The sequence below is a fragment of the Rhinolophus sinicus genome, linkage group LG04 (genome assembly GCF_036562045.2).
Source record: "Rhinolophus sinicus isolate RSC01 linkage group LG04, ASM3656204v1, whole genome shotgun sequence".
In the NCBI taxonomy this organism is placed as follows: domain Eukaryota; kingdom Metazoa; phylum Chordata; class Mammalia; order Chiroptera; family Rhinolophidae; genus Rhinolophus; species Rhinolophus sinicus.
In genome coordinates this window covers 134,431,160-134,449,765 of record NC_133754.1, presented here as the reverse complement: position 1 = coordinate 134,449,765, position 18,606 = coordinate 134,431,160, and the positions used below count along the sequence as shown (strand labels likewise).

General features: G+C 39.8%; 1 protein-coding gene across 45 annotated transcripts in view; it reads right to left on the bottom strand.

Annotated features, from left to right (window-relative positions):
* The window catches only part of PTPRD (protein tyrosine phosphatase receptor type D), a 2,063,955-nt gene that overhangs the window by 469,842 nt on the left and 1,575,507 nt on the right, over window positions 1-18,606 (bottom strand). The window contains exon 1 of one of the 45 annotated variants that reach the window (XM_074330407.1): window positions 16,418-16,789. The exons of the other annotated variants lie outside the window; for them this stretch is intronic. The gene's annotated coding sequence lies outside the window, so the exon portion shown is untranslated. Of the gene's footprint in view, window positions 1-16,417; window positions 16,790-18,606 lie in introns of those variants that run through there. 45 annotated transcript variants of the gene reach the window in all.

The window sequence follows — 18,606 nt, the reverse complement described above, 5'->3', positions numbered from 1 at the left end:
AAATGTTCCTCAAAATGTTGTATTTGTAACAGTGATAGAAATGGGGGAAAAGAAAAATAACAATGTCCAACAATAAGGAATGGACACATCTAGTCAATGACATATTGGGGGACCATTAAAGATTACAGTCATAATTAGGCAAGATGGGAAAAATACATTTATGCTAAAGTGTTAGCTGCCACAGTACTAAAAAGCAAATTTTCCATATAGTATAAAGCACCAGAAACTTTCCTCAAGTCAGAACAGTGGGTTGTTTTCAGGGGACAGGATTATGAGTGGCATTTTTATTTTAATGTTTCTAAATTTTTCTGTAATGAGGTTATACTTTCCTGATTATAAATTTGATGACTAAAAGTTAGGGCACAGAAAGGTGAAAACGGCATCACTTGACCACTGTATTAGAGCAGCCCATTAGAACAACTGCTTGGGGTTCATGTTTTCTTTCAGATCACTCCACTGTGACCCCAGTTGTCTTTTCTTTCTCCGTCATTTGTCAGACACACCCAAGAGCAATGTTCCACCTTTCCATGCCCTTCTTGTCTTTACTCAAAATGCAGGCTACCACTAGGGCTTAGCATTTAATCCAGTAGGCTTATAATTACACAAATTTAAAATATTAACATATAAAATATTTCTGAAATCTAATCATGCTCATCCTTAATTTTGTTCAGATAATTAAACAAGTAAAAATGATTAATTGCCCTTGTAATTGACTGAGCAACCCTTTGGCACCAATTACATATTAACTACAGTACGGTACTAGTTCTGATATTGCATCTTCTACAGTGTGTGTTAACAAAAGACTTCTATCAACAAGGATGCGTGTCATGTAGGGATCACCATGTCACCTTAACTGTGAGTTCTCAGCATCCTTTCTATGATGACGAATTCAAGCTCTGCGTTGTTACCTAGAACGCTGTAAGTTATGGCTGCAGTGTGGTCATGTTGAGGAGATGAACTATTAAATCTTTCGGGGGTGAAAACACGTGGCTGTTTTATACAGCTCTTGCCTTATCATAATATTCCTGTGGCCATCAGGATTTAGATCTGTAATTATAAGAGGAACCTGATCTTCACCTCAGTTACTGATAGATACATTACATATAATCACAATAAAAAGCCACGACTTGAAAAATGAGACTTTGCAAGAGATGAGTGTCTCCAGGCTCTAGTGGATTAATTGGCTTAAAGTAGGCTTTCCACTTTTCTACTTTGCTACAGGAAGCTGAAAAATGTCATGAAGCATAAACATTTCCATCCTTGCCATGAATCTTCTTCGGTAAGGAAATAGACAAACAAACCTGTTATAACACAAAGAGAAACAAGCTTTTCTTCTTTTTTTTTTTAATTGAGAAATTTCCTGGGGAGGGGGTGAGGAATACAGCCCACAGAGCTGAGCAAATGCCAATTCATTATATACCAAAATATCCTCAGTAGTATGTATATAAAATCACCTGCTCTTAACAGAGACCTTTCTGTCTTTTTTAAAGGTACAAGTATTGTTTAATATGCAAATTGACTGTATTTCTAACCAACTGCCTTTAAAAATGCTTATCCCTCAGAAAACTCTCTTTTGCTAATTTTGATTATAAAACTGGAGGAATACACCAACAAAGAGAGTCTCAGAATTGATTTTTTAAAGCAAACAAAAATACATCTAACTGTTGCTCCATACTTTCTAAAGCATGTTTAAACCAAAATAACTTTTTGACATCACTATAGTAAAAAAAAAAAAAAATCTACCTGCAAAACGCAACCGCTGCAACTGAAAATACTAGAACCTGTGGTGCTCCCTATGGGAAGTGATGGAGACTTTGGATGGGAAAGGCAAAGAGAAAGGCATTGGGGACGTACCATGCCAGGTTCTGGGACCGAAAAAAAGACTGGATAGGAGGAAGTAAGGCTATGTTTCCAAGGAATTGTTACAATGTCTTTTTAGCTTCTATCCCTCCTCCTTCCCCTTACTGTTTATTACAGCTCTACAGAAACATTAAACTGAGTTTTTAATCCTTGCCTGGGAGGCAGGAGAGGTATGGAGTTAAGATAATGGCTTAATATGGTGTCTACCAATCTGCCTCTCGTACTTACAGGATTGTCAGACGTGAGTCTGGAGGTCCTCATCTGCCCCCAAATTTCTTTCAATAACTTCTAACAGGTTGTTCTGATATGTACTTGTGAGTGTTAATATCATGTGACATTTGATTAGCCTGATCCCTGACAAAATTCAAGGGAACTGTAACAAAGCAGAAGGGCAGTAGGAAAGATGCCACTACAAAGATGCCACTATGTAGTGCTTTTGCATCCCCAGGATTTCCTTCAGGCCTCCCTCATGACCATTTCAGCCATGTTCACAAAGACACATTCACTCTGCTCTGAATATGGAGCTTTAAGACATCAGACCTCCCCGGCTTCTTTGGGACAGGCCAGTCTACCCCTGTGGTCCTATTCGAGACCATCTCCATTCACTCTCATAGCATCCTGTTTGGATGTTAACCTAGGTGATCACCCTACTGAGCCCTCTCTTTCCACTCTATTGCCACTCCTCAATCCTTCTCATAGAGCTATCCAGTGAAAGCAGCTGAAGACAGAGCAAACTCACTTGGAAAACATCAGAAAACTCTCCCTGAGGAAATCTGAGAGGAGATGTGGTGGAGTTAATAGTACTCAGTTGGTTTCCATAGCAGTGTATTTCTCCATGTTGGGTGAGTACAAAATCAAAGAGTATGCATATTTGTATTTGACAAAAAGCATAGACTCTCCTATCAATTCACTTTCCTTGAGGATATATTTCTGAGACACAATATCTTTCACTTACACTTGGCAGGTACATTCTTTCCTACTAAGATCAATGGGTTTTCTCAGCATGTAATTGGCCTATCTTTATTTTTATTACACGTGTAACTCTGAAAATATCAAATGATGTTTCAGACTGATCAAGTGGACCAGCGCTGTAGTTTTGTGTAAAACAGAATATTCCACGTCTGCGCTATTCTATATGACGGCAACTAGCTACATGTGGCTATGGACGACTTGAAATGGAGCTAGCACAACTCAGTTTATAATTATATTTAATTTTAATTAATATGGGGATTTGGTTTATTCTGGTAAAAATAAAATAAAATAATAAAATAAAATAGAAGCCCCGGCTCTTGCTCTTTCCCTTGAGTGTTGATGAGAAAAGGCAACAGTCTCCTCATCAAAGCAGATACTGTCTTCTACGGAGCCTGCGTCCATCTCAGAACCAGCAATGCATTGGCCAGAACCCCATTTCTGGCAGAATAACAGGGACAGTGTCACATACGCAAAGGAATGACGTTGGGTTCAGGAGACCAACGTGGAAGGGCTAGCTGGGACAGTGAAATTTCTTAGGTTCTTGGAGTCTCAGTTTCCTCAGCAACACTACATGAGGTTGAATGTTCTTTTTAGCATCTTTGGAAAATTTCCCCATTCACTCTCTGAGCCATAGTTATTCCTATGAGAAAGAGGCCATCGTGGCCCATTTTACAGACAGAAATGTGTTTAATTCATATCTACACATATGGAAGCAGTTCAATTTGTCACTATGGTACCTAAATAATCCCAAAATAAAAAGTCTTATGCTTAAAATATCTAAAAGATACTTTATTTCCCCTTTACGTGCAAGTAATACCATGTCTGTATAGGCTTGATGATGCAAGCTCTTATTCATCTATTTGCTTACTCCATTATTTTTTCTCAATTCTAGTTGCAAAGAACATTACTACTATAAAAATCTGTATCGTTCTGTATCTTCTAAATAATGAAGATCACTGTGAAAAAAATTACATAATCAGAAATGGTAACAGGCATTTATAATTCATTTATTAAAAATTGTTAATCACATTTATATTACTTTTACTTAGTACACTTTTTTTAGTGTGAACAATAGTCACTAAGTGACTAGTTTGATATACCCCTTAAAAGGTACTATCATTTTTTAACTGCCTTGAAATAAAATATCATGAAGAATGAGGCCAAGAAGATGCATATTTTTTTTTAAATTCTCATAGAAATTAACCATCTGTACAATAATCCATTGTCTGCTCTACCAAGGTGATTTATTAAGGATAATGAAGCATATGATTTAATAGCCGCCGCAAATTCTTTTTCAAGTAGGATGGGTATAAATAATACAAAAAGATGGTCCAATAATAGCCAAATCCTAACCTAAGAACTATTCTCTATGCTAGGTCACAGGAAATTAGATGAGCTCACTTAAATGTGGAGTACGTGAAGTGTGGCTAGGCAGCTAAGGCTCTAGGCACCCTCTCTTATTCGAATAGTAATTGTCATTATTATTATTTAGTGAAACCTGTAAGCTCCACTATCATGGTAGAATTTGAGTAGCTTTTTCCCACACGACAACACCAAGCAATTCAATTGGAAATAAACATTTTGCAACCACGAGCTTTCCAAAATCTTAAGAATCCAGATATCTACCTATTCGTTACTGCAAACTGTACTTGGCAGTATTTTGCTCACCCTCATATTCCCACAGTGCTTTGTATTTAGCAGAACTTTAATGTGTGGCACTTTAAAGAATGCCACACATTAATAGGTGAGTGAGTGAGTGAGCGAATGAATAAAATGAGGTCTCTAAAATCCTTGCAGGAAAAAAAAAAAAAAAAGGCAATTCTAGATCCCTGTGAGACCTGGTTCTAACATTTACCATTACTTATACTTTCAGTTTTGATGGCCAGTTGTCAAGAGGTTATTTCCTTTGGTGGCAAAGGTTTCCTTAGGCCAACTTCCTATAAAGCATGAAAACAAACGATCAAACAAAAAAAAACAAAATCATACACACTGTTTGAATGAATGTGTTCAAACATTAGCTCCTATTTGCAACCTACGCACTCTTCTCCTGGCTATTTCTGTTAATATTCATGTTTTTACAGGACCTCCTGAAATCAGTGAGGCAAATTTCTGAAGACAGGAAATACAAGACATGCCAGCTGTTTGGCATGAAAAGATTGCCTGGCTGTGCCATACAGACGTGGCGCAGCCATTCATTGATAAGCTGGTACAGTCAGTCCTGTCCCCATGCCACCCAGCCAGTTCATCAAAAATCAGATGAGACGTTACAAATCCTACTATTCAAGTGATACTGGGCTGCAGAAAATTTCCATGGTTCAACATAAACAAGGGGCCTATGTGTGAGACATGTGTCACCTTCTAAAAATGCACGCTTCACCAGGCGCCTTCCCCTCCAGCATAGCCCCGCACTGCAATCCCTACTGCTCCTGTTCCTGTGAGCCTGGCCTGCCAGAGCTGAGATCAATTTTATTAGATACCATTAGTCTCTGTTAGGGCAGTCATTTGAATAACAACAGATTGGCAAGTATAAAGCTAAGGCACCTGTTGTACATTTGGCAGCCTGGATGAGGCCTCTTAAAATGAAAACAAATATGAGCTATAGTCATGCCAGGCAATGGCTTTTGGTTCAATAATGACCATGTGTCAGAATTAAGTGCATCTGGGAATTCCTACCACAGCCAGATGTAAAGGCAGATTTGTCTTGTCTGGTGGCATATGAGTGGATATACACAGTATACTCAGACTTGGCTTTGTCTTGATTTGGTAGGGAACTAGGTAAGTGGAACTTAGCTCAAATAAAATAAAACTAATTGCTGCAGAGCACTGACAATATTACCATAAATTATAGAGTTAAATATTAAACATATGGGTTGTAGGATTTGGGCTGTGAACTAATTTACCTCTGCTTTTTCTAGGCACACTGATTTGTTCCCGGAGGCCTCAACAACGAGTCAATCTTACCACTACACTGAGTCAGGCCATGGGGTAGGAGCCAGAGATACCACTAGGAACAAGATATGGGACTTGGTTACCAGGATTTTGTAATGAATCAGACCATAAATAAGCAATTACAATGCATTATGATCGAAACTATATGTGGGTTGCATCCGGGGCTCTTCTAGTGCATAATAGGTGTCTGGGATTGGGAGGGTGGGAAGGCTTCCTGAAAGTCAGCTAAGGTAAGACTTGAAGGCAGACCTGCCGCAGACGAAAATGGAAGGGGAAAGGACTTTCCACATGGAAGGAGAGAAAGCATGCTCAAAATTACAGATGGGAAACAAAGGACTGCACATGGGAAACTGCAAATACTTGAGGACGGCTGGAATGGATGTGTGTTGGGGGTGAGGGAGGGGCAGGGAAGGAGAAAATGAGTATGGGAATGGTAAGGTGGAAAGAGACACGGCAAGGGAAAGAACAAGGGCCGGATTTTCGCTGATTATTTCAAGCTTTATACAGAGGGGAATGGAGAGCCATTAGAATATTTAAAGGAGAAGGATTACATGATCAGACATGACTTTCTTAAAGACTACTACACTCTCTGCAGAGTAGAGAAACAACTATAGTGAGTTCTCAGCTAAACACAGAGGCTGTAATCCAGGAAGAAAAGGATGGGAGCCCTCCCAACAGATGCCAGCTAACATTAAAAGGTAGTGAATAATTCCACTGAAAGACAGTTAATATTTACTTTGGTACACTTGGAATAACAAGAGATTACTTAGAGAAAACAGATTTCAAATGATAAATTTAAAATCAAAATCTGAATTACATATTTCCTTTTATTGGCAAAATAAATTGAATTCAAGTTGAGCCCTATAATAGTAAAAATCAGATTCAAATACACTTAGGCACCTTTCTTAAAGTAGTGCCTGAATATGCATAACGACATTTATTGAACCTGCCATTCTTAATTTATAATTATGATCATCAAAAACCATTTATTAAGAACCTAACTGTGGAAGAACCCTCACTACACATTACCCAGAGAAGGCAGTACCCCCTGCTCCAGGCTTCTTTCGAAGGTTCTGTTTATAGATTAAGTCATAGGAAAATATGGCTAAAAAGGACAGTATATGTATGGGAGAAGCATTCTAGAAACCTGGGCAAAGAAGACTTAATTGTTGACATACTATATGAGCCAAAAATTACCAATGCACTTTTCACATAACTTTATTTTATGTATCATGTTGATTTAAAACTTCAGGGTATGTTGCTGTTTAGAGAAAAAATAATCAACAAACAAATGCAATATCCTGTATTGTATTATTTATAAAATCATAATTAATTAGAAATGGATCTCTGAGACCTTACAAAAAAGAAAAACAGAAAGTTAAACTTTTATAAAATATGTTCAATGGGGGAAAACTTATCAAATTATCTTTCTGTTATTGATAATGAAATTAACAGGTGAGCAGTGAAAATACAGCATTTCAGAAGACATTATAATCGAAAAAAATTCCCAGACAAAATTTTGTATGGCAGGCTGCCAATAAATACTATGCATGCATATCAGTCTTTGGCATCATTTCTTTTATGTATTTATTTATTTATTTTTTTGATGGGAGGTTGCTCTTCTGATATCCCTGCTGGTTCTACATTTCTCTTTATAAAAATACTTTTGATTCCTTATCTGTGGTAGCTATAAAAATGCCACCCTTTGTTATTTTAAGAAGTATTCTTGGTGGAAATATTTCATTTAACCACTTGTGCTCCAGGACTGACCCCAGAGCTCAGGCAGTTGTGTTGCTGGCCTGAAAGCATATAAATTTAGCGTTAGAACGCAACTGCCAAAAAGAGGTTATGCAGCCCAAGCTGCTTAAGATTAAAAAAATAAAACAAAATAAAATCAATGCCTGCAGTCTCAAGCAGAGCAAGGCACAGAAGAAACTCTTCAGAAATGGTTGGGGGACAACCTACATAATACTTAAGATTATTCCCGAACTTGGGTCAAGAAAGTACCGTGTCATTGGGTATACTTGCCTATTATATGTGAAATATTTTTTTAAAAAAATTCATGTCAGACACAAGAATATATTGAAGTATTTAAGCGTGGAGTAGATAAACGTTGGGATTGTAATATTGCTTGACTGAAAATCTTGGCTTTAAGTTCCATCATTATTATATCTAGCTACACAACCTTGGGGAAATCACTTCACCTCTCTATGAATCAGCTTCCTCTTGAATAAACTGGGGATAATAAAAGCATCTGACATTAACAGTGTTATTTCAGTGATTAAACATGATACTGAAGGTAAAGTACTATGCCGAATGCCTGGTACATAGTAAGTGATCAGTAAATTTTAGCAACTACCACTTTTATGACTTTACACATTGATCATTATTACTGTACTTCTAATATCAAGATGAAAGGAAATGTGTCTTTCACCAATCTCAGCATCCTGAACACCATCAGAGGTTTCCAATGAATAATTATTCTTCACATTCACGATTTCAATTAAGTTCAACTCAAACCAAATTCAAAGAAAAGGGCATACATAGCCCTTGAACTGAGAACTAGAATAAGAGAGAATAAGTAGGAGGATTTCAATGAACACAAGTTAGGACAGCGGGTCAGGAGAGAAAGGAGATTCCAGGAACAGTATTGGTAGAACCAAAGAGGTGCCCGAGGGCAGAGTCTTCTGTCTCAAGGCAGTGACTCTGATAATGCAGGAGGACACAGCGCCTGGGGCTACGGTGAGAGAGGAGGTTGGATACACAAGATAGGATTAGAAGGCAAAGCCATCTGAATGCGGTGCTGAGGATTTAACACTTGAGTGTACAGACATGAGAAGGTTGGCATTTCAGAAAGCAGATGCTTTTAGGAAGAGAAAAGAGAAAACACAAAGACCACATAGAAAGGGATTCATGGTGTGCCGAGCATCTAAACCACATAGGAAGAGGGTAGAGATGGGAAGGAAGTCATAAAGTTCTAGTGGATTATATGAATAAAATCTACAAAACTGGACGGGGACAAGAATGAAAGAAAGGAAGGAGACAAGAGATGACACCAAATTTTCTAGTTTAGGGATAAATCAGATTATGAGGCACTAAGAAAAACGAAGTAGATACACGTATGGATGAAATACCATATTTCAGCCCTACAAAATGCAGAGTTTGGGATACAGAAGGGCATTCTATTTCTAAAAAAATCAGGTCTGGAACGCCAGAGAAAAGTTAGGAAATTCAGTTTGAGGGCCACCTATGCAGAAGTTATTTCTTCCATTAGAAGTGGATAGGACTATCCTAGTAGACAGTATAGACAATGACCTGAAGTGAGCCATAGATAGAGAAGGACAACAAAGGAGTTTAGAATGGATATGGAGACACAGAGGCCCAGACCTCAAATGAAGAGCAAATAATGTCAGTGAAGAAAACGACGGTCAAAGAAGGAACTCAAAGAGAACAACTTTGATCCGTGGGATACGTCCAATGGAAGATGCTCCTGAAAATGTAGTCCTCTAGGAAAATATTATATTTCCCTCCTTTTTACCCCCAGGGGAAAAAAAGTGAAAATTATTACTTGGCCAGTAAATGAATTTCTAATATTTATGGTATTTCCACTAGATTACTATTATTCTCAGCCAAATAATCTTGATAAATTCACTTAAAATAAGATATAAAACCATGTTTCTAACAATCACATGAACTATTTCAACCTGAAAAGTCAAAACTGCTAGCCATATTTTGTTTCTCTCTTAAAATTCTTTACTAATATTTCAATTGAGTTATTATCACACATAGTTTGAATATGTTTTCACAGGGAGACCAGGGTCTACTCATGCAGTAAGACACCATCCGTGCATGCTCAGCATGTCCCTTTCGTTGGGGTAGAGCATTAGGAAGGCGGGAAGAGAAAAAAACTTATTTTAAACATTGAAAACAAATGTCTTTTTGACCTATAATGGGACACTGGATCAGCATGAGATGTGTCTAGTCTAATTTTTCCCTGTGAAATTGTACTGGAGGATCATAGGGAGAGACAGAAGGCAGTAAATTCCTATCCTCCATCAGTACATTTGACCTCGGAGCAAACCCCACAACTGGCTACAGGCACCCACCATCCATCATTGCTCTTGAAACCTGATCTTTCGGGAAAGGACAGCTGCACTGGACAAAGAGCTAAGGAGCTTTCTAAGATGCACTGCCATTAAAGAAAAAAAGAGGCAATTCTCTTGGTTCAGTATTTTAATTAACCTCTTCTCTAAACACTTCTTCCCCTAGATTGCAGCTCCACATCAAATATCATCAGGAATCTATTAAAACATTTTTTTTTGACTTTCAAGCAAAATGTTCTTTTTTTGTACATTCTAGGTAACATCCTTTCTAGCCTTTGCTTTAAAAGCATTTTGAGATAAATAGAGTACTATGCCATACTGATGTGTACAGACTTCATAAACATGCTGGAAGGAAAAGTCAGATCCAGAATCCATAGAAATTATAGCATGTACCCAAGAGTACAAATAAGGCAAGTGTACACAACACACCCATATTCAACAAGTCTGATTTTTTTTAAATCAGGTAGCAATAATTTATAGCAGTTAATTAAAAACAGCAGAACTCTATCATAGAAACTAGTGTTATTGAACGTAGCATTTTCATTATATGAGTCCTACATCCAGGGAGTTCTTGTTTGTTTGTTTTTTGTTTTGTTTTGTTTTATGCAAAATAAGACAATTTTTTATTATCTAATTGGATCTTCATCACATCTATAGTTATTCTCTGCATTTTACAGATGATGAAAATGAGACCCTGAAATGCTATATAACTTCCCCCAAGATTGCACAGATAATAAGCAAGCAAACTAAGGCATAAATTCAGTTCTCTTTCCTTCTTGCATCAAATTTATGTGTTTTCACTGTAGAAAACAAAAAAGTAAAGACGCTGGTCAAGATTTTGCAATCTTAAGCATTGTCATTATATACATTATGTACCTGCGTGATTAAATAAGATTAAATGATACCTGATTTTCTATTATTTATAAAATCAGCACTTATATAAATCTTTTAGTTAACAATAGGAGTCCATTTACGGAAACTTAAAAAAGAAGTCTCTTGTTACATGTGACCCAATGGTTACAAATAATCATTTCATATATTTGAAAATACAATTTCTCCTAATCCCAAAGCAATACTGAGAAACGCTATTTTCTAAATGCAATTCACAAATCTCAATTTAGTTAGCTACTGCTACGTTAAACAATACAACTGGAGGGCAGTTTAAAAAAAAAAAAGACAATTAAGAATTTATAAATTCAATCAGTCTCATGAAACTGACAGAGTCACAATGTTTAAATCCAGTAAATAGCAATGTGGTAAAGGTCACAATGCTCCTGACACAGTTATCTGAATGTCAAAGTTAAATAGTGTTTCTGGTCAGTGAATTCAAAGAACTAGGAGAAAGCCTAGCCTCAGATAGCTGCTTTTGCCCTTATATTTTATCAATGCTGAACAAGCAAAGAACCTGCCACCTCAAAGCAGCCATTTGCTCAGAAAAGCATGGCTGGATTCCTGCAGGTGGGGAGTGAGGAACATCCAAATTGTCTCAGTACTGTCTGGATCCTGGTACACCTGATCTGTCGGCCTACAGACAGAATCGGTATTCCTAGTTTTCCAAATGGTCATGTCTTTCATGTACTAACCTATGATACATAGGGATTCGATTTGGGGGAACAACGCAGGTTGCAAAGCCAAGAAAAAGTTCGGTGTTGTAATTTTATTAAAGCTATAGACTAACTGAAAAGTACAAGAACGGATACGACCCTATTAAATACATATCAGCATCAAATAGAAAATAATGGCCAGAAAGATATTGGGTGAAGTGTTTTAAGAGGAAGGAGGTGGAACATCGCAGGCATTATTTTAGTCAATTTTTTTCCCTATGATGAGATGCCTTGAGGAGTGTGGCAGTGTATGTGGTCATAATACATATATTTCTTTAATGTCTAATTCTTAGATATTTTATAAATAAAATGTCAAGAGAAGAAATGCAAACTCACTGTTGATTACATGAAAGCAAATGGATAATGTATTAGAGGGGAAACAAGGGGCATGAGCCTTCAATGTAATTTTGCAGACTACGTCTTGTAAGAATTCGGTTTCATTAATGCTACAGTCTAGCACCACTGTCATGACTGCATTATCTAGGTTACGTTAAGTCCGAGACTGCTACAGCACATAAGTATTTGCTCTTTGACCTCCCCAAGACTTATGACGCAAAGGAAATGCTGAACTTTTACATCTGAGGCTATAATTTCATCTAATGAATAATCAGTAAGCACAAGCTACATATTCTTTTACTATCTTTCTTAAGGAGTTAATTGTGAAGAGCTGAAACACATTTTAAAAAAGGGTGGGGGGTACGGGATTTAGACACTTCGATTGTCAAGCCAAGCATGACATTTTAATAAGTATTACCAAATACTAATTAGAAGCAAATGAGATTATCCGTATAGAAAACATATCGCCAAACAAGATATTTTTTGCCAGAAATGTCACTGTGCTGTGAAATTATGTAAGTTTAAGCAAGTAATGTTTGATGGAATAAAATTGACTGACAAATCCCTTCTAAGCAATCTTCTTCCACATTATCAGATTTCTTCAGTTGATGTGTTAGATACAAATTTTCAATCTTGTATGTCACAGAAGTACCAACTCTTCTCTTTGCTCTTTCTTGCCAAATCATTGACAATATAAAAACAAATGTTTTTAAACACTGACTTGGCTTGAGGCTGCAAGTTGCCTTTGTGCCATCATAAGTAAATAGCTTTCCTAAAAGATTTTTCGAAGAAACCAAATAGTACAAAGAAAAGGTACGTAACTCCATAAAGCAATAAGATACTCAGAGTAGGCCTAGCTTAAAATATAACTCATTGACTCACAGTAAACTTTTCCTTTAAGAAAATAAGGGAAAATAATACAGTCTTTGAATACTCTGAAAATTGTAATAATTATATCGTTATATTTAGCACTTCATAGATTTGTGCTGAAATACAAATTCTAAAAGTATATTTTGTGGCCACAAAACCGAATACACTGCATCAAAGGTAAAGTTTATTTTCGAGATTCCCAGAAATTTGGGGGGAATTAAAAAAGTACCCATGACCAAAAGGTTAAATACATAACTTTAAAGATGTGAGCCTAAACGTTGATGCTCTCAGGACCATAAATTAGAGCATACACATACCTCAACTCTCAAACTTCCCACAAATACACACTGAAACTAAAGAAGGGTAGTTTTAAAGCAAAATCACCTTGTGAAGGCCAACTTTCCTGAAACGGCACTTTTCACACGTGATTATGTTAATGAATTCTTATTTATCCATAGAATCCTTTTAAAAATAGAATTGTTCAATGGCTTGATAAATCAAGTTTGGTCTGAAGGAAATCCAATATGCAAATACTTATAGTGTGCTCTTTTACCAATAGGCACCCTTGTCAGTTTGAAAAACTGAAAATCAACAAAAGAACAGTGTAAGTATACTTGACCTTATTGCCTAATGTCTATCAAGACTGCCACGGCTGGTCGATTTCAAATTTGTGAAACTGACACTTAAAAATGTATAGTGCATCTTCAGTCCAGGTCCCTCAAGTGCTGACTAAACTGTAGTCACAGCCCCAGATTCTCCTTTCATACTAACTTGCAGGGCACTTACAAAGCTAGTTTAATCACACCATCAATCTATGACTACACTTTCCTTAAAGTAATTCTGCTTCATTTATCTTTTAACCCTACATTATGCAAATAAGATTCTTTATCAGTCCAGTAAGGAAAAGTTACTAATGTTCCCACTTGTTTATCCTTAGCATGCACTGAGAAACCGGGAACACATATGGATTTGCACAAATACTTCTTCTGTGTTTCATACGCTCTATGAAAAAGCATCCTTACACTTCCATAGTCTCAGAGAAGTTCTAAACGACATTCTTAAAAAACCCGTCAATCAAAGTCTATGACTAACATCAGAGTACAGGTTAATAGCTTTAAAAAGACAAAACAAAAACTTAGGGGACTGCCTACTTGAAATTTCTTTTTTTTTTTTTTACTGTCTCTCTAGGAAGGGTTTGCATATGCCATACAAGGGTGTCTCCTGGATATAAGAACAGTTATACAGGCCCCTAGTGGCTTAGCAAATAGCAGCAGATGAGGGGATTCCGATTCTTAGTTCTTGCCTTTGAGATATGCTGGCTGTAAATGAATGTCAATCTTAAAAGGCAAATCAAATCATTGCATTTAATACTTTGAACAGTTTTACTTTCATGGTTATCTACTGAAATGCATACATATTAAAACAGATCATGGCATTTCATTACTTTAATAACTACAACTGCACTGGTCCAAGAAGAATTTATGTTACATAACCTCCACAAAAAAAATATTTAATCCATTCACCTCTTTACATGTCATTACAAAAGCAATATATTATATATATATATATATATATATATATATATATAAATGTATTCACAATACACTTTTCCTCGTTGCATCTCATTCCTATTATATTATTATTTCTCAGGGCTTTAAGAATAGATGATTTCTATGTAAAGTGCTCACTAAAAAATGAAATATAGATACAAACTGAATACCACTTTCATAGCAGTAGAAATCTAAATGTATTTCCCAACAACAACCAGCGATAAAACTCACATTGGAGTGTACCCATTTTAAAAGATCTACAATTAATAACACCTCTTAATCCTCATCCCCTTTCTGTTCTTCCATTACAAAAGAAAATTCCAGGCAGGCACATTTACAGCTTTTAGCAGTTTTTAACTGGACACAATCTGACAGCTGAATTCATGAAACTGACCAGCTTGTCAATTTCACACTTTGAAAGTACAATAATAGCTGATAGCATGAGGGTGAATTTAAGAAATCTGTCACAGAATTGTTAGCTCCATTGAAAAGCAAAATACAGTACATAATTACAGGAGGTGGGAGGGAAGGAAATTTTCTTTCTGTTGTCCGTTTAGGATGTCAAGAAATCGGACATTGAGCATTGAAAACGTAGTCTCTCATTGCTACGTCAATAAAATAATATCTATCCGAGGCATATAACAGAATATGATTTCAAATTAAGTATAATATTTACTAAGCATAGTCCTGGATATCATCATATTACAAATATAACATCATCTTTGAATTGGTATCATCTAAGTATTCCTTTAAATTAATATTTCAAGTCTTGGTAGGACACCCTGGTTTTACACTAGTTGACTGGTGGGTGTGTACACTTTGAAACAGAGATAGAATAGCTAACACGTTCAGAAGTATCAGTGGTTGGACTAACTTCCCATACGTGTGCTACAGGATGGCTAGAAAGGACACACCAAAGGGTACAGTTCACATCCATAGATCTGGAAGTCCAACAGCAAATCAGTCTCAAGTCACAAGCAGATTACTAGTCTCTGAGAGGCTCAAAATGTGTGCGCTATGCTCCAAGTCCCCAGCACTGTGTCTATGAGCATGTAAAAATTGGGTGAAAAACACCAAAACTTTAAGAGAAAATACAGGGGGCGCGGGGCGATCCCTCGAGAATCTTCCTGGATATTTAAGGCACAAAAGGCAGATTGGTCTGGGGGATCATTCTAAGATTTTTAGAAAACAGAGGAGACATTTGTCAAGTACTGTACTGGGAGGCAAACTGGAAACAATACAAGTGGACTGTGACAGTCCAGGTTTTGGAGAATGGAACTACTATTCAGAATCCTGGAACAGCCAGTTAATGAAAGCCAAGCTCCCTCACTCTAAGCGCACAAGATTTTGTGTTTAAGCGTCAGAAAACTGACTTCATTTGTTAATGCTTCTAAATGGAAAAATCAACCTCGCAGATAAACAATGCAAGTTTTCTACATGCCTATAAAAAAAAAAGGCTACAAGAAATCAATAGAAAAACAAAGAACCTTTGGTTTGCCCGTGGCTTTCTTTTCAATCTGTTTCCTACAACTTGGACTTTTCATTATAAATTATGTGTTCCCTTCCCTATGGAATAGTGTGTAAGCACAACAGATTCCCGTAGCAGAACTACGAGCTTTGCTTCTGCCATAGAAAGGTCTCCAAAACAATCCCTTTCCTCTATGGCAGCCGAGTAGACTTTGATTCCTGCTATTTCCCCTTCTCCCCACTAGTTCAGAGAAAAGAAAGGGGGGAAAAATCGCCCCCTCACCGTAACCAGCCCTCCGCACAACAGTAATCATTGCCTCTTAAAAACAAATGCAGTGGCAGAATCTCCGGGCAGGGTGGGATTGCCCCAGCGCTCCACCATTTCTCCGACACTACGCCCACCCCAGGAGGAGAAAGCGGGGGTCGCACAAATATGCACACTCAAACACCCTCATTCTCTAAAATTGCCACTTTCCCTAGTCTGAGGTTTTAAGCGACAGACGAACCGTGCAGGGGAGGACCTCTGCCCAGGAAGGTTCAGAAGAGCAAACTGTGTGCGCTCCGGTGCCCGGGCGCTGGGCTCGCCGACGCGGGAGTGTGTGGCTCCGGCCGGAGGCGCGGGCTGCCGGAGCCGGCTCAGGGCGAGCCCAGGGCTCAGAGAGGGGAGGACCCGGGGGGGCGGACCGGGTCCGCTCCGGGGACGTACCTGCTCATGTTGTCGCTGGGCAGCCGCCGCCACCGCCTCCCGCGCCGCCACCAGCACTTTCCTCCAGCACCTTCGCGCCCCGCCACCGCCGCGCAGCCCACGCCGGCCCAAGCCACCGCCTCCCGGCGGACAATTTAATCCCGCGGAGCCTCGGCCGCCGACGCGGGAGCCCCCCTCGCCGCTGCCGCCGCCCGGCCCTCGTGCGGCCAGCCCAGTCCGGAGCGAGGAAGTGGAGGAGAGTCAGCGAGTGAGTCCAAAATCCCGAAATCCAGCATCCAAAGGAGCGCGTCCCCCCGCCCTCCCTCCACCCTTACTCCCTTCTCCTCCTCCCCCTCCGCCTCCTCCGCCTCCTCTTCCCGGGCCGTCCTCCCGGCCCTTCTGAGCCCGCGGCTTGCGCGGCGGTTTCTCCTCCTCTCGCTCCTCCTGCTCGCCCAGCGCCCGCTTCTCCGGCGCCGCCGCCGCTGTGTGTCTCCTCTCCCTCCTCCTGCTGTTCTTCCTCCTCCTCCCGCGCCTCGATGCTCCGCCGCTCGCGGCTGGGGGCTCCCGGGCCGCGTCTGCTCTCCTCCCTCCGCCTCTCTTGTTTGCTCCTTCCTGCTGCTGCTTCTTTTAAAGAGAATTCTTTGGCCACAAATAGCAACTCGGCTGTCCCCCTCAGCGCCTCCCTCCCTTTCTTCTCTTCTTCCCCCCAAAAGTGAAGCGCACGCGAGAGGTAACCAGAAACTGAGGCCGGCGCGGGTTGGGGAGGGGAGGCGGGGAGAGGGGGCGAGGTGACGCCTGCAGACTGGCCCGAGCGGAGTCAAGGCCAGGAGGTGGGATGGCCAGTCCAGCGCAGTCTTTGGACCTAGCTTGAACCCGGTGGTTATGGTTGGAGGCGAGGTGGTTTGGTGGGGAAATTAAATGAAAAAGCTTAGGAAAGTAATTGGAAAAGCTTCCCTCTTTGTTTCCTTGTCTGGGTGATTTCTAAAATCCTCGTAACATGCCGGGGATCCCACGGAATCGCGGTGCCCCAGCGCTGGGGAATTGTGTGTGCGCGTTGCCAGCGCGAGAGTACGAGTGTGGGTGCGCCCGGGCGCGGGGAGAGCAAGGCCCGCTGCGCCCCGCTGGCAAATCCCTGAGTCTGGACCACTGACCCACTGAAAGGGCCGGAGAGCTGGACGAAGAAGGGGCAGGCAGGAGAGCTGGTCAAAAGAGGTGCACAAATACACAAACGCACACACATACACACTCGCAGAGGAGGGGACGGGGTGACGTCACTCCCCAGCATCCATCCACCAGGCCAGAAAAGACCCTCTTTAACAAATTCACTCATCTCCTAAGAGATGCACACCCAGACACTTCCTGCTCTTCGTCCTGGTGCATGAGAGGAAACAATGCTGGTCGGGCCCCCATTCAAAGCAGTTATAATAACAGAAGGAGCACCCGTTGATGAGCCAGTTTGTGTCCGCCCCAGTTCACCTTGCCTGCCTCATTCCGGGATGCTTGTAGGATCGACTGTGGAGTCAGAGAATAAGAAATCATATGGTAATACTCTTGCTTTGCTTCCATGTTACTTGCTTTTCTGATGTTGGAAATGCAGTACTAACTCCTTTCTCTGAAGGACACCAATGCAACCCTCTCCCTAGACATGCACCCAGTTTTTGGGCTACACCACCTTCATCCACAGAACCCTTTATTCACAGGACACACTATGCAGATTGTTATCTAAGGGGCAAACTTTAATTTTCACTCCTCTGAGGATCTCCAGAATGTGGAAAAAGACAGTAGCAGGAAGCCACCATTGGCAATTAATTGGCCTACCAAATTTGTATTATGAACTTGGTCAGAAATGTTAAATAAATGAAAGGTAGGGCCTCCAGGCACCTCCCTTGCTCATTCTGTGTTCAGGCCAGGACATACACACAATATTCATTCCTGCAGATTGGGGGTTATCTTTGAAAGGGCAAAGGTAAGCAGAAAGCCTCAGATTCAGCCTAATGATCCGGCATCCTGACTGTTGTCTCAAGCTGCCAGTTTGTTTTCACCATCTGCATGCTGTGCTTCTGAAAGGCACTGAAGGATTGTTCAGTAATCCTCTGCCCTCTGTGTGCTCCAAAAAGAAGTCACAGATTTTTGAAAGAAGTCTTGCTATATGAAGTTTAGTTTCCCAGCAAATTAAGGGGAAGTGGGGAGGATCATCTTGGCATGACTCT